The sequence below is a fragment of the Sarcophilus harrisii genome, chromosome X (assembly GCF_902635505.1).
Source record: "Sarcophilus harrisii chromosome X, mSarHar1.11, whole genome shotgun sequence".
Classification (NCBI taxonomy): Eukaryota; Metazoa; Chordata; class Mammalia; order Dasyuromorphia; family Dasyuridae; genus Sarcophilus; species Sarcophilus harrisii.
The window spans coordinates 54,242,964-54,258,801 of record NC_045432.1 but is presented as its reverse complement, the minus strand read 5'-3'; the positions used below and the strand labels follow the sequence as shown (position 1 = coordinate 54,258,801).

Sequence of the window (15,838 nt, the reverse complement as noted above, 5' to 3'; positions counted from 1 at the left end):
GCCACAAACATTTGTGAGAGGAAAAAGACAAAACCCTCCAAGTAACCCAAGCCTTCACAGCTTGCAAATACTCCCTTGAGGGTGAAACTAACTTCTACCTGAAGGGAGTTCTCAAGGACTGTAAAAAATTCTGTAAGAACAATGAACAATTTAAGAAACACTCTATTTCAATGGGTTCAATAAGTGTCCAGTGACTCAGAAGTGACCTTCAAGCCTCTGGAGAAGGGGACCTCTGGAAAACTGAGAAGTGTCCATGCTGGGTGTAACTCGAGGTTACTGGCTAAAGTTTCCTGAATCAGAAGCAGTGCAGGTAGATCTGTAAAGAAAGGACTGAAATGTTAAGACACTGTAGTTTTCTTCTTTTTCAGCAATAAACCTTCCTTTAAGGGATGCCATGCTCTTTGTAATGCCCAAACTTATCTCAAAACTTTACCTTTCCTTTCACTTATAAAGTCTGATTCTAAAAGTGACGTGATGATACCTCCTTTTCTCCACTGCCCAACGCAATGGGGATCCTTCCTTGAACTCATTCTTTTCAAGCTTATTTTATTACATTCCTCCTCCCCTTCAGCACCAGCACAAGGCCTGTGAACCCCCAACTCCCCCTGACCCCCAGACCCGGAAAGGAGCTTGACATCCAGCAGTTTTACCGAGTTCTCTAGTTATGGGGCTGCACTGTGAGGTATGAACGGAACCCTTGACACATCCTTTTTAAAGGACTATGTGATGAAGAAGCCCAGCTGTTGTCTACATCTGGCTAATTTGATCAAACCATGTTGATCACATGCCTCCTTAGATGCCTGAAAACACCCAAGAAAGTTCCTAGAAAAGTCAGAGGCTGTCAACAGAACCTACTTGTGTTTGCAAACCTCCTGGTTAACTAGCCAACAAAACAGACGGGCCTGCAGATCGCAGTACTGCAGCAGGATCAGGAGCGGCTGGGGCAAAGGGGGACTGAACAGGTTCAGACACAATCTGTTCTTCAGGCTCAAACACAAAGAGTCAAATGGCTGGCCTTCCCAATGAGGGCGGAGGGAAATGAGGAAGGGAGCCAACTTGTGATTCAAAAAGCTTTTCAATGAATGTTAAGGGACAGCTATGCTCATATTATGAGATTATATAGCAAAAGCATTTGGTACACCTTAAAGCTAACCTTCACTGTTGGCTATTATTATGACACTTATTTTATCCCTTGCTACATACACTCCTCTGTAGCTGTATCCATTAGGTCTTTCCCATCTGTAAAAAGCATGGATCTTCACCTCTCAGATGACCCAGGAGAAGTGGGTCACCTACCGAGCTACAACACACCAAGGGACTGGGAATTGCCATCCATCAAATGGGGACCAAATCCTCTCATCCACTACCCCCACCTTTACCCTGGCTTCCCCATTTCAGGGTCCCACTGGCCATTCTTCAGCTCAAACCTCACTTCTACCACTGAATACATCATCCTGAGAAGGTCAGACTGGTGCTGAGTGTCAGCTACACCCAGAAGGTTTTTGCTTACCAACCTCACCCTTAATCAGGGTGTTTATAAGAAAGGTTACTCCCAGAAAAGGACAAAGTTCAGCACATAGAGACTTTTATGTCTCCAGAATTCCACAATACCTGAAATACAAAACAATAAAAATTTTATATAAGAAAATTATCTTGGAGTGAACTAAAGGGGAAAGGAGAAAATAAATCCACTCATCAACTCAAATAGATCCTACAAGGAAAATACATAAGAATATTCATAATTTTAATAATCCCAGGTCAAACAGAAAATTCTAGAAGACACAAATGATTCAAACATGCTGGAGGTACAATTAGAATTGTACAGGATTGATTACCACCTACAGTAAAAGACCACAGGAGCTAGAATTATATCTATCAACAATCTAAGGAATTGGGCCTTTGACAAAAAATATATTCAGGAAAAATTATAATATTGAATTAAAATCAACAAATTTATATTTTCAGGACTTAATCTCAATCAAATCTGAACTGAATAGAAAATGTAACATATAAAAGCAAACAAGAAAGATTAATATTAAGGAACGCAACAAGGACAAATATTTTCTATTTTTCACATAGAAAGGTAAGCGATATGTCTAACCTCGAGATCAGTAATGGGTACTTCATAAGACTAGACCAGCGCTGAATATGATCTGCCTTTAAAAAGCAAAACTCTCTAAGAAGAGGTAAATATAGTAATTATGCTCCACAAATTAGATGAAGAGAAAGAACCAACAAAGGGGCATGCGAAGTAAGGCTGTTAGTAGTTCTGAAAATCTACTGCCCATGAGAATGGATTAAACAGGAAACAATACATACAAGCATGCATATATATATCAAGGAAGGAGTGTATAGAATCCTCCAAAATCTATAAATAAATAAGGGGAAGAGAATAGGTTAAGGTGTAGTCCACAAGCAGGTTCAGATTAATGGGAACTGGAGAAAATGTAATTAATGGGAAGATGTTAAAGAGAGGGAAATAATGGGGGGAGGTGGGAGAAGAAGATAAGGGAGGATTGATGGCAGAGGGGAGGTGAAAAAATAGCAAGGCAAAGCTAAGGAGTATAACTCAAGTAGAAACATTAGCACAGACAGGAAAAAGACACACAAACATATAAATATATATAAACATTATACTAAAAATCGGGAATAGAATTTATAAGAAAACAACTAGAGTCAGTAATCATTGCTCTTAAACAAAATGAAACTTAAAGATTCAATTAAGAGAAAAATTGATGACAGACATAGTAAGAGTGTAATAGATATTTCTACATATGTGTAAATGCTTATGTATATGTCCATGTAAATACAAATAGGTAAATAGGTATATATACATATATGTGTGGGAATGAATATGTATATATTTATTCATATGCACACATCCTCCTCCCACATATGTATGTGTGTGTGAATGCATGTCTATGTTTGGATAAATATACCTGTGCTTCTCTGTAGCCTGCTTGGGTGGGGGGGAGAGGGGATGAAAGGAGCAAAAAAATAAAGTAAAAAATGCACAACGGAGAACAAAACTACAAAGAGGCAGAGATGGAGAGTCATGAATATAATCTCTTCTATTATATAAACTTTCTGAAATGGAAATTTATTACATTTTGAATGTTTCCTGATTTTTTTCCTGGGCACGTAACAATGTTTTGATTTTTTTTCTTTTTCTATTTCATTTTTCTTATTTGCTATTTAGTTTTAATTAAATATTTATAAAATGTAAATTATTGGCTAAGAAATAGATTAGTTGATCAGTGGAATAGGCAAGGTTCACAAGACAAAATAGTCAATAACTATAGCAATCTAGTGTTTGACAAACCCAAAGATCCCAACTTTGGGGATAAGAATTCATTATTTGACAAAAACGTTTGGGATAACAGGAAATTAGTATGACAGAAATTAGGCATGGACCCACACTTCCCACTGTACGCCAAGATAAGATCAAAATGGGTCCATGATTTAGGCATAAAGAACAAGATTACAAATAAATTAGAGGAACATAGGATAGTTTACCTCTTAGACTTGTGGAGGAGGAAGGCATTTGTGACTAAAGAAGAACTAGAGACCATTATTGAGCACAAAATACAAAATGTTGATTATATCAAATTAAAAATCTTTATACAAACAAAACTAATGCAGACAAGATTAGAAGGGAAGCATCAAACTGGGAAAACATCTCACAGTTAAAGCTTCTTATAAAGGCCCCATTTCTACAATATATAGAGAATTGACTCTAATTTATAAGAAATCAAGCCATTCTCCAGTTGATAAACGGTCAAATGATATGGACAATTTTCAGATGATGGAATTGAAACTATTTCTACTCATGTGAAAGAATATTCCAAATCACTATTGATCAGAGAAATGTAAATTAAGACAACTCTGAGATACCACTACATACCTGTCAGATTGGCTAAGATGACAGGAAAAAATATTGATGAATGTTGGAGGGATCGGGGAAAACTGGGACACTGATGCATTGTTGGTGGAGTTGTGAATGAATCCAGCCATTCTGGAGAGCAATCTGGAATTATGCCCAAAAAGTTATCAAACTGTGCATACCCTTTGATCCAGCAGTGCCACTTACTGGGCTTAGATCCCAAAGAGATACTAAAGAAGGGAAAGGGACCTGCATGTGCCAAAATGTTTGTGGCAGCCCCGTTTGTAGTGTCTAGAAACTGGAAAATGAATGGATGCCCATCAATTGAAGAATGGTTGGGTAAATTGTGGTATATGAATGTGATGGAATATTATTGTTCTGTAAGAAATGACCAGAAAGATAAATACAGAGAGGATTGGAGAGACTTGCATGAACTGATGCTGAGTGAAATGAGCAGGACCAGGAGATCATTATACACTTCAACAACGATACTGTAAGAGGATGTATTCTGATGGAAGTGGATTTTGAAAAGAAGCTCTAATTCAGTTCCAATTGATCAATGCTGGACAGAAGCAGCTACACCCAAAGAAGAACACTGCAAATGAGTGTAAACTGTTTGCATTTTGTTTCTTCCCAGGTTATTTTACCTTCTGAATCAATTCTCCCTGTTCAACAAGAGGCAATTCCAGTTCTCATATATTGTATCTAGGATATACAAACATAATTAACATTTAGGACTGCTTGCCATCTGAGGGAGGGTGGAGGGAGATAGGGAAAAGTCAGAACAGAAGTGAGTGCAAGGGATAATGTTGTAAAAAATTACCCAGGCATATGTTCTATCAATAAAAAGTTACAATTTTAAAAATAAATAAATAAAATAAAGGTATAGCAGGTTAAAATATATATATATAAGGAAAATTTTTGAAATGAAATTTATTATATTATAATTCTTTCCTTTCTTCTTGGGCACATAACAATGTTTTGGTTTTCCTTTTTCTGTCTTTTTCTATTTCATTTTTCTTACTTTATATTTAGTTTTAATTAAATATTTTTAAAATGTAAATTAAAAACAAAAATACTAAGCACACTGGAATAGGCCACGTAAAAGTCTCCCTGAAGGTTACTGGGTAGCATGAAGCTTTTTAAACTTAGGAAGAAGCTGTTTGTGGCAATTATCTTCAAGACCCTATTTGATTCTATATAATCCAAGTAACTAGCATAACACACAGCAAGTTCTGCTGTGGGCTCCAGGAAAGTGAATAAGACCTCATGTCTGCTGATTCAAAGTGCAAGGAATAAGCAAAGGCCAATGTGAGATAGTTAGAAGACGGCTCAACCAATGGGAGGAAAACAAAGAGGAAAGAGACTGAGAGAGGCTACTTGTCCAGACACAAGAAGACCTACCTTACAATGATCCTTGGAAGCAACCACTAGATTGGGGAGGCCAAGGGAGTCAGAGGAAGACCACAAATGGACAATGAAAATCTCTAGCCTAGTCTGAGGGAAGATCTTTTGTGGACTTGGCAAGAGGAAGCCAAAAAATTGTTCAGGATCCTCAACTTTCAAGGCAAGACTCCATTAAGTAGCTTTACAATTCAGAATTATACAGTCACACACAGTACCTTTGGGACAGACACCTACCACTCTGACGTGGATTTTTTTCTAAGGCCACAAACATTTGTGAGAGGAAAAAGACAAAACCCTCCAAGTAACCCAAGCCTTCACAGCTTGCAAATACTCCCTTGAGGGTGAAACTAACTTCTACCTGAAGGGAGTTCTCAAGGACTGTAAAAAATTCTGTAAGAACAATGAACAATTTAAGAAACACTCTATTTATCTAATGCGGCCCAGTTCAATAAGTGTCCAGTGACTCAGAAGTGACCTTCAAGCCTCTGGAGAAGGGGAGCTCTGGAAAACTGAGAAGTGTCCATGCTGGGTGTAACTCGAGGTTACTGGCTAAAGTTTCCTGAATCAGAAGCAGTGCAGGTAGATCTGTAAAGAAAGGACTGAAATGTTAAGACACTGTAGTTTTCTTCTTTTTCAGCAATAAACCTTCCTTTAAGGGATGCCATGCTCTTTGTAATGCCCAAACTTATCTCAAAACTTTACCTTTCCTTTCACTTATAAAGTCTGATTCTAAAAGTGACGTGATGATACCTCCTTTTCTCCACTGCCCAACGCAATGGGGATCCTTCCTTGAACTCATTCTTTTCAAGCTTATTTTATTACATTCCTCCTCCCCTTCAGCACCAGCACAAGGCCTGTGAACCCCCAACTCCCCCTGACCCCCAGACCCGGAAAGGAGCTTGACATCCAGCAGTTTTACCGAGTTCTCTAGTTATGGGGCTGCACTGTGAGGTATGAACGGAACCCTTGACACATCCTTTTTAAAGGACTATGTGATGAAGAAGCCCAGCTGTTGTCTACATCTGGCTAATTTGATCAAACCATGTTGATCACATGCCTCCTTAGATGCCTGAAAACACCCAAGAAAGTTCCTAGAAAAGTCAGAGGCTGTCAACAGAACCTACTTGTGTTTGCAAACCTCCTGGTTAACTAGCCAACAAAACAGACGGGCCTGCAGATCGCAGTACTGCAGCAGGATCAGGAGCGGCTGGGGCAAAGGGGGACTGAACAGGTTCAGACACAATCTGTTCTTCAGGCTCAAACACAAAGAGTCAAACGGCTGGCCTTCCCAATGAGGGGGGGAGAGAAATGAGGAAGGGAGACAACTTATGATTTAAAAAGCTTTTCAATACATTTTAAGGGACAGCTATGCTCATATTATGAGATTATATAGCAAAAGCACTTGGTACACCTTAACACTAACCTTCAATATTAGCTATTATTATGACACTTATTTCATCCCTTGCTTCTTACACTCCTCTGTAGCTGTATCCATTAGGCCTTTCCCATCTGTAAAAAGCATGGATCTTTAGCCGCCAAGTGGGTCTCCTACCAAGCTACAACACACCAAGGGACTGGGACTTGCCATCCATCAAATGGGGACCGAGTCCTCTCATCCACTACCCCCACCTTTAGCCTGGCTTCTCCATTTGAGGGTCTCAATGGCCATTCCTCGGCTCAAACCCCACTTGTAGCACTGAATACATAATCCTGAGAAGGTCAGAAATGTGCTGATTGTGTCAGATACACCCAATAGTTTTTTTTGCTTGACCCAAACTCACCACTTGATCAGGGGTGTTTATAAGCGAGGACACTCACCAGAAAAAGGCAAAAGGTCAGTGGGTAGAAACTTTTAGTCTGCAGAATTCCTCAATTCCTAAAGTGCAAAACAACCAAAAAATGATATAAGAAAATTGTCTTGGACTTATAGAACTAAAGGGGAAAGGAGGAAATAAAATCCACTGATCACCTCAAACAGATCCTACAAGGAAAATACCTAAGAATATTATTGTGGGGGCAGCTGGGTGGTACAGTGAATAAAGCACCAGCCCTGAAATCAGGAGGACCTGAGTTCAAACATGATCGGAAATACTGAACACTTCCTAGCTATGTAACCTGAGGCAAGTCACCTAACCCCAGTTTTCTTGAGCAAAACAAACGAATAAACAAACAAATAAATAAAAATAGTATTCTTAATTTTGAAAACCCCAGATCAAAAAAAAAATTCTACAAGAAACAAACAAAAATGAGTCACATAGACTGGAGCCACAATTTCAACTGAACAGGATAGATTCCCAACTACACTAAAAGAGTAAGACAGGAGCAGAACTGAATATGATCTGCCTTTAAAAAGCAAAACAGTCTAAGAAATGGCAAATATAGCAATTACACTCCACCAGTTAGAATTAGGTGCAGAGAAGGAACTGACACAGAGGTATGTTGGTGAGGGTGGGTAGTAGATCTGAAAACCTACTCATATTGACAATGCGCTAAATATAGAAAAATACATACATATATATGTATATACACAAAAATATACATACATATGTATGTGTTTCTATGTATATATGTATATATATATACAAACAGTATACATACACCCCATGAAGTATATAGCATCCTTCAAAATCTAGAAGTAAATAAGAGGAAGAGAATAGTTGAAGGTATGGTATAGAAGGGTGTTTAGGTTAATGGGAATAGGATAAAGTGTAGCATAAAAGGAAGAGGTTAAAGAGGGAGGGAAATGGTGGGGAGGAGAGAAGATAAGGGAGAGAAGAAAGTAAGAGAGGCATCCATGGCAGGGAGGAGGTTAAGAAATATCAAGACAAAGCTAAGGAGTATAACTAAAGTAGAAGAGTTAGCAGAAAAATGAAGCAAGACACACATATAATTATGTAACTAAATATATGTATATGTATATATATATATATATATATATATATATGACCATATATACATTATAATAAGGATCAGAAATATAATTTATTAGAAAGAAAAAATAAAGTGAATATTGATTTTAAGACAAAGTTGAAGAATCAATTCAGAGAGAAATCTACGTCAGCAACATTAATAGCATACTAGATGTGTCTACATATGTGTGAAAGCACATGTATGTTTGCGTACATAAATTAGGTAAACACATATAGATGTTTGCGTGGAAAGGAATATATATATATATATATATTTATTGATATTCACAACCCCCCCTCCCATATATATGTGTATGTGTGTATTTATGTATAAGTTTGCATGTGCATGTCTGTGCATAAAAATATCTGCACTTAACTGTTGCCTGCTTGGATGCAGGGAAGGGATGAAAGGGGCCAAAAAAAAAAAAGAAACAGAACAAACCAAAACTAAAGGAGCAAGAGTGGACAGTCATGAATATACTCTCTTCTATTATAAATATTTTCTAAAATGGAAATTTATTATATTATGAATCATTCCAAAATTTTACAGGCCAAGTGATTTCATTTTTTCTATTTTTTTCTTATTTATATATGTTTTAAAATAAATAATTTTTAAATGCAAAATTCCAAAGAAAACTTTAGCATTCAGAATAGGCTATAGGTTACTATGGTAGCATGAACTTTTAAATTTAAAGTTGTTTTTGCAAAGTATCCATCCATACTCCAAATGGGACTGAAATTCAAAGCCTGGGTCTCAACCATCTCATAACCTGATGGTCAAAGCTGTTTCTGGTATCTTAAACCTGTTTTGTAAATCAGTACATAGCATGCACACAGAAGTGTGTGCTGTGGGCTGCAGGATAGAATAAGCCTCATTCTGCGATTCAAAGTGCAAGGAATAAGCAAAGGCCAATGTGAGATGATAGGAAGCAGTCTCAACAAAGGGAGGAGAACAAAAGGAAGAGACTGAGAGACCCTATTGTCCAGACACAAGAACACCTTTGATCCTTGAAACAAGCACTAGATCCTGGAGGGAGGGGAGGCGAAGCCAAAAATGACAGTAAAATGTCTATAAAGCTAGTCTAAGGAAGTTCTTTGTGGACTTGGCAGAGCAAAAAATCGTTCAGGACCCTCAACCAAGGTGGACTCCTTTAAGACACAATTCAAATGAAGTCACCCATAGTACTTTTGGACAGACACAGCGCCGGCCGTGATTATTTAAAGGACAGCGTTTGCGGAGAAAGAAAACCAGAACTACCAAGCCTTCACAGCTTGGAACGAAGTCCCTAAGGATGAACTACTTCTATCTGAAGGTGGTTCTCAGGACTAAAAAAATTCGTAAAACATAAACAATTAGAAACAGTCTTTTATCTATGCCACCTAGTTCAATAAGTGTCCAGTTCAGAAGTAACCTTCAAGCCCTTAGAGGGGAGCTCTGGAAACTGGAAGTGTCATGCTGGTTAACTCGAAGAAGTTACTGGCTAAAGTTCCTGAATCAGAACAGTGCAGGTGATCTGTAAAGAAAGGATTGAAATGTTAAGACAAGTTTCTTCTTTTTGCAATAAACCTCCCTTTAAGGGATGCCATGCTCTTTGTAATGCCCAAACTTATCTCAAAACTTTACCTTTCCTTTCACCTATAAAGTCTGAAGCTAAAAGTGAGGTGATGATATCTTCTTTTCCCCACTGCCCAACGCTATGGGGATCCTTCCTAAAAAACACATTCATTTCAACCTTATTTTATTCACATTCCTCCTCCCCTTCAGCACCAGTATAAGGCCTGTGAACCCCCAACTCCCCCTGACCCCCAGAAAGTGACATCCCTTTGCAGAGCTCAGTATGGGCTCATAAGATGGGAGCTTAACTCAAAGCTAGTGTAAAAGCCCAGCTGTTGATCCTGGAATATCTAAACCATTTATTTTACTGGTCTTAGATGCCTAAACACTGCAGTTCCTAGAAAGTCGAATACAACGAGACCTGTGAGGCAATCTTCTTGCCACAAAAACCTAAGTGATCCAAGTCTCAATGAGGTGCAAATAAAACCCTTTGTCGAACAAAGTTTACTGCACAAACAAACAGTCTCAGAAGGGAAAGAGGGAAGGCCATTGTGATTCAAAGTTTCGAAGTCTAGCCAAAGTGAAGATCTTTTGTCTAACCAAGAGGAAATTATTTTTCCATTCCAACCTCCTCAACTATCCATTAAGGCCCTCCTGTAAGAACCAAACCCAATCCAGTACTCTATTACCCGGGACTGCAAACAAAACCAGGCCGGGTTTCATTGGCCATAAATTTTTTCCCATATCCGTCCACAAGAGAACCACACTGCCAATTTGTTAAATGGAAATAACACAAAGGTGTTCTCACACTTAAAATTGTGTATTTAAATTAAGGAACAGCTTAAAGAAACAAAGTTAGAACTGGGCCCAATTTTTAGGGCCCTTCTTAGAGTTCCCTAGTTATGGGGCTGCACTGTGAGGTATGAACGGAAGCCTTGACACATCCTTTTTAAAGGACTATGTGATAAAGAAGCCCAGCTGTTGGGTACATCTGGCTAATCTGACCAAACCATGTTGATCACATGGCTCCTTAGATGCCTGAAGACACCTAAGACAGTTCCTAGAAAAGTCAGAGGCTGTCAACAGGAGAACCTACTTGTGTTTGCAAACCTCCTGGTTAACTAGCCAACAAAACAGACAGGCCTGCAGATCGCAGTACTGCGGCAGGGTCAGGAGCGGCTGGGGCAAAGGGGGACTGAACAGGATCAGACACAATCTGTTCTTCAGGCTCGAACACAAAGAGTCAAACGGCTGGCCTTCCCAATGAGGGGGGAGGGAAATGAGGAAGGGAGACAACTTGTGATTCAAAAAGCTTTTCAATGAATGTTAAGGGACAGTTATGCTCATATTATGAGATTATATAGCAAAAGCACTTGGTACACCTTAAAGCTAACCTTCACTGTTGGCTATTATTATGACACTTATTTTATCCCTTGCTTCTTATACTCCTCTGAAGCTGTATCCATTAGGTCTTTCCCATCTGTAAAAAGCATGGATCTTCACCCCTCAGATGACCCAGGAGAAGTGGGACTCCTACTAATCTACAACACACCAAGGGACTGGGACTTGCCATTCATCAAATGGACCAAGTCCTCTAATCCACTGCCCTTAAATTTAGCTTGGCTTCCCCATGTGAGGGTCCCACTGTCCTTTCCTCAGCTTAAACCTAACTAGAACTGAGCACTGAATACATAGTCCTGAAAAGGTCAGACAGGTGCTGACTGTGTCACATCCAATAGGGTTTTTGCTTGACCCAAACTCACCACTTGATCAGGGGTGTTTATAAAGAAGGATACTCAACAGAAAACGGCAAAGGTCAGTGGGTAGAAACTTTTAGTCTCCAGAATTTCTCAATTCCTGAAATGCAAAACAATCAAAAAATGTTATAAGAAAATTGTCTTGGACTTCCGGCCAAGATGGTGGCGAGGAGGCACACAGCTGTGTAAGCTCCATGTTTTCTCTCAGAATCCATCTCATTACAAGCCTCTGAATTAATGCCTGACTGAAAAAAAAAACCACAAAAAGTTACCAAGAGAAGACATCCTTGAGATTCGCCAGCAAAGGTCTGTTTTTGCTCGAGGGCGGGACGGTTTTAGATTGGGCACAGGCTGAGGGCAGCGGCAGCAGGAGCTCGGCAGGCAGCTCACAGCCAAGCAGACCAGAGGGGGTTGGGGTGTGATCTCAGCCATCTCTGTGGGGAGAGCTTCACCACAGGATTGGATACTTTGCTCTGGCAGCAAGTCAGTAGCCCAGCAGAGAAGCTAAAAACACCGGGGGTGAAGAATACAACCCCAAACAGCTGGAGTTCCTTGAGACCGGCCACCCCTCCCCCACAGCGTCTCAGCACGCTCTCAGAGTCTCAGAGCGCAGGCGCAGCACAGTCCTGCTAGTGCCTCGCTGCTGCCCCCGCAGTCTGTAGAGGAAGCTCGGTAACGCAACCCAGCCCCTCCCCCCAAAAAAGCAGATTCCATTTGTGGTTTTTTTTTTCCTTTTTTTTTCTTTGCTAGTTTGTCTCTGATTCTTCTCTGACAAAATGAGCAAAAAGTTAAAAAGGACTTTAACGATTGACAGCTTTTATACAGAGAACAGACTCTAAACCCTGAGGAGACTAAAAACTGATTATCTTCAGGTGAATCCCCACAGGAGGAGATCATCTGTTCCTCAGCACAGATGAATCTCATAGAAGAAATTAAAAAGGCTCTCACAAGAGAGCTACAAGAAAATTGGGAAAAGGCGAGGGAGGCTTGGCAAGAGAGTCTGAGAGATTCCAAGAACAAATTGGACAATTAAAAAAGATATAAAAATAAGGAAAAACTTCACTGAAATAAAATAAAAAATGGAATTGTGACTCAAGGAGAAAAGAAGAATCAACCAAGCAAGACCAAAAACCAAAAATGGAGAAAAAAAACCTGGGAAACAAAGACCTGGAAAACGGTCTAGGAGACAATCTGGGAAACAGGGACCCCAGAAAATACGTGAAAAAGAGCCGGACACCCTTTTAGAAATTATCAAAAGAGAACTGCCCAAAGTCATAGACAGAGGGTAAAAAACTTGAAGATTCACCTCAAACCCACTGAAAGGGTCCTAAAACAAAACACCAAAAAGGCCAACTGGAACCTTCAAACCGGGGAAAAATACTCCGCGGGCCAGCCCAATTCAAAATGGGAGCCCAAAAGGTCCCCAAAAAGGCAGATCCATTGATCGAAGGGCCTGAAATTTTTCAAAAGGCTAAGGAACTCGGCCAAAAAAAAATAAACCCAGGAATAACATTTTTCAGGGAAATTCCAACGAAAATAAATTTTCCTTTTTGGTCGAACTTAAAAGAATTTGTCTCAAAAAGAACCAAAAAATAAAGGAAAAGAAACTTGGGAACTAAATTTTATCTTAAAGAAATTATAAAAATACATGTATACCTTGTTCTAAAAAAAAGGGGAAAGGACATTTATGAAAAAAAATTTTAAAAATATTAAAAGAGGTAAAGAAAACATTAAGAAGAAAGAATGGAATGAATATAGGGGATTTTACGCCAAAAAACAAAGAAAAAATGTAAAATTTTTGGGAAACTTCCCATCTTGGGAAAAAAAGGAAATGAAAAGGGAAGGAAAAGCTGCAAAGGAAATACAGAAAACGAGAGGAAAGGGGTAAATAGGAAATTCTGGTGGGAAGGGATCTAAAAACAGAAAATGGTGCCAAATTTAAAAAGGGTTAAAAAAAAAAAAGCATAAACAGGGGTTAACAAGAGGGAAAAAGAATTGGTAATTTTAACCATAAATTGGGGAAATCCCCAAAGAAAAGGAAAGAATGGATTAAAAGAACAAATATTTTGGAAAACACCCTTTGAGAAAATAGAATAAGGAAAAAAAGGTAAAAAACTACTATTTGGTTAAAGAAAAAATAACCATCCTGTCTAGAAACCCAAAAACAAAATTGATCAAAAAAGGTAAGGGGACTAATTCTTCCAAAAATAAAAATAATGGAAAAATTTAAAATAATAAGTGGGTAATTTAAATTTAAAAGAAATTGACTAAGAAGAAAAAATATGAAATATAATATGGGAAACTTCCCCTCAAATTGAAAATAAAAAAATAAAAAGAAAAAGTCAAAGAGGAAAAGAAAGAAAAGTTAGATAGAAGATCTGGAAAACAAAAGGAACAGAAAAAGGGCCACTTTCTTTAGAGAAGGAACCTAACAAAAAAGACCATATTAACATAAAAAACCCAAACTCAAAAAAGGGTAAAGGTGAAAAGGAATTTTTTTTCAGACCACATGAAAAAATTACATCAAAAAAAGAGGGGAAAAAACCAAAAAATAATTGGAAACTAAATAACCCTTACAAAAAGAAGATTGGGGAAACCAAACTAAAATAATTAATAATTCACCAAGTGACAAAATCTAAAAAATTGGGAGCGCCAAAGTAGGGAAATTTCATTTTGAAACGCATCAGAAAAAGGTAACAAATTCACAAAAAAATGGAATAAAGGAAAAAATTAAAAAGTAAATTTAAACTTGGAAAAAAATAAAGGAGAATCAATAAAAAAAGAAAAAAAATATTGTTAATTAATAAAAAGAAGTTGGTTTGAAAAAACCAACAAAATGAAAACCCTATAAATTGATTAAAAAAAATCAAAGGGAAAATCAAATTTTAGTCTTAAAATGAAAAGGAGAACTGCCACTAACGAGGAAATTAAAATTTGGAATTACTTTGCCCAACTTTTGGCAATAAATTCACAACTTTGAAATGGAAGAAACCTTTAAAATAAAACCCCAGATTAACAGGGAAGAAGTAAATATCCTAAACAGTACCATCAGAAAAAAATGAAAATATTAACAACTCCTAAGAAAAATCCCAGGCCAGATGGTTTACATGTAATTTTCAAACATTTGAAAATTTCACTATATAAATATTTAAAAATGGGACGAAGAGTCCCACAAACCCTTTACGACACAGAATGTATGAACCAAACCAGGTAGGTAAAAAAGAAAAAATCCAATTCCTAAAAATAAAATCAAAAAAAATTTGAAAATTAAAAAATCACCCAAAAGATAATACTATGATCAAGTAGGTTTATACGGGAATGGGTGGTTCAATTTAGGAAAACTATTATATAATTGTATATCAAAACAAACAACAAAAATCGATCATCTCAATAGATAGAAAAAATTTAAAATCCAACATCCATTCCTAAAAAAACATTTGAGTATAGGAATAAATGGACTTTTTTAAAATATCAGGACATATTTTAAAACCACGAAGCATTATTGCAATGGCGAAAAACGAATCTTTCCCAGTAAGATCTGGGTGAACAAGGTTCCCCTGTCACCATTACTATTCAATATTGTATTGAAACACAGCCTCAGCAATAAGAGTCGAGAAGAATTAAAGGAACGAATGGCGGAGGAAAAAACATCCTCTTTTGAGATTGATTTTAGAGAACCAAATTCTACAAAAAGTTGAAATAATCCATAACTTTAAAAAGTTTGGGTTATAAATAAACCCCATAAATTGCATTTTTTATACATCAACAAAATCCAACACAAAAATAAAAGAAATTCCATTCAGAATAACTGTAACATAAAATATTTGGGAATCTATCTCCAAAGGAAAGTCAGGGGTTAGGCAAATTACAAAAAACTCCACCAAAATAAAGTCAGACTTAAACAATTGGAAAATATCAAATGCTCCTGGAAGGTCGGCAATAAAATGACAATACCCTAAACTAATCATTTATTTAGTGTTTCCAATCAGACTTCCAAAAAAATTTTTAAAATGATCTGAAAAAAACAACAAAATTATTGGGAATAATAAAAGGTCAAAATCCAAAAAATTAATGAAAAAAAATCAAATGAAGGTGGCCTAGCTTACCATTTAAACTATATTATAAAAAGCAGTCAAAAACCATTTGGTATTTAAAGAAATAGATTAGTTACAGTGGAACAGTTGGTTCACAAGACAGAATGTCAACATAGCAATTTGATTTGAAAACCCAAGATCCTCACTTTATAAGAATTCATTTTGCAAAACCGGGAAACTGGAAATTAGTATGGCGAAATTAGGCATGGACCCCCCTTTTAACCCCCAAGATA

At 37.5% G+C, this 15,838-nt stretch overlaps 1 long non-coding RNA gene across 4 annotated transcripts in view; it reads right to left on the bottom strand.

Moving 5' to 3' along the window:
* Positions 1-5,399: 5,399 nt before the first annotated feature.
* LOC116420199 overlaps positions 5,400-15,838 on the bottom strand; it is a 34,625-nt gene continuing 24,186 nt past the window's right edge. Inside the window, exons 4-5 of one of the 4 annotated variants that reach the window (XR_004230483.1) lie at positions 11,518-11,611; positions 5,400-5,875 (exon numbers count right to left, since the gene is read on the bottom strand). This is a non-coding gene — a long non-coding RNA (uncharacterized LOC116420199). Of the gene's footprint in view, positions 7,167-10,659; positions 11,067-11,517; positions 11,612-15,838 lie in introns of those variants that run through there. The other 3 variants (XR_004230487.1, XR_004230482.1, XR_004230484.1) reach the window with 3 other exon arrangements.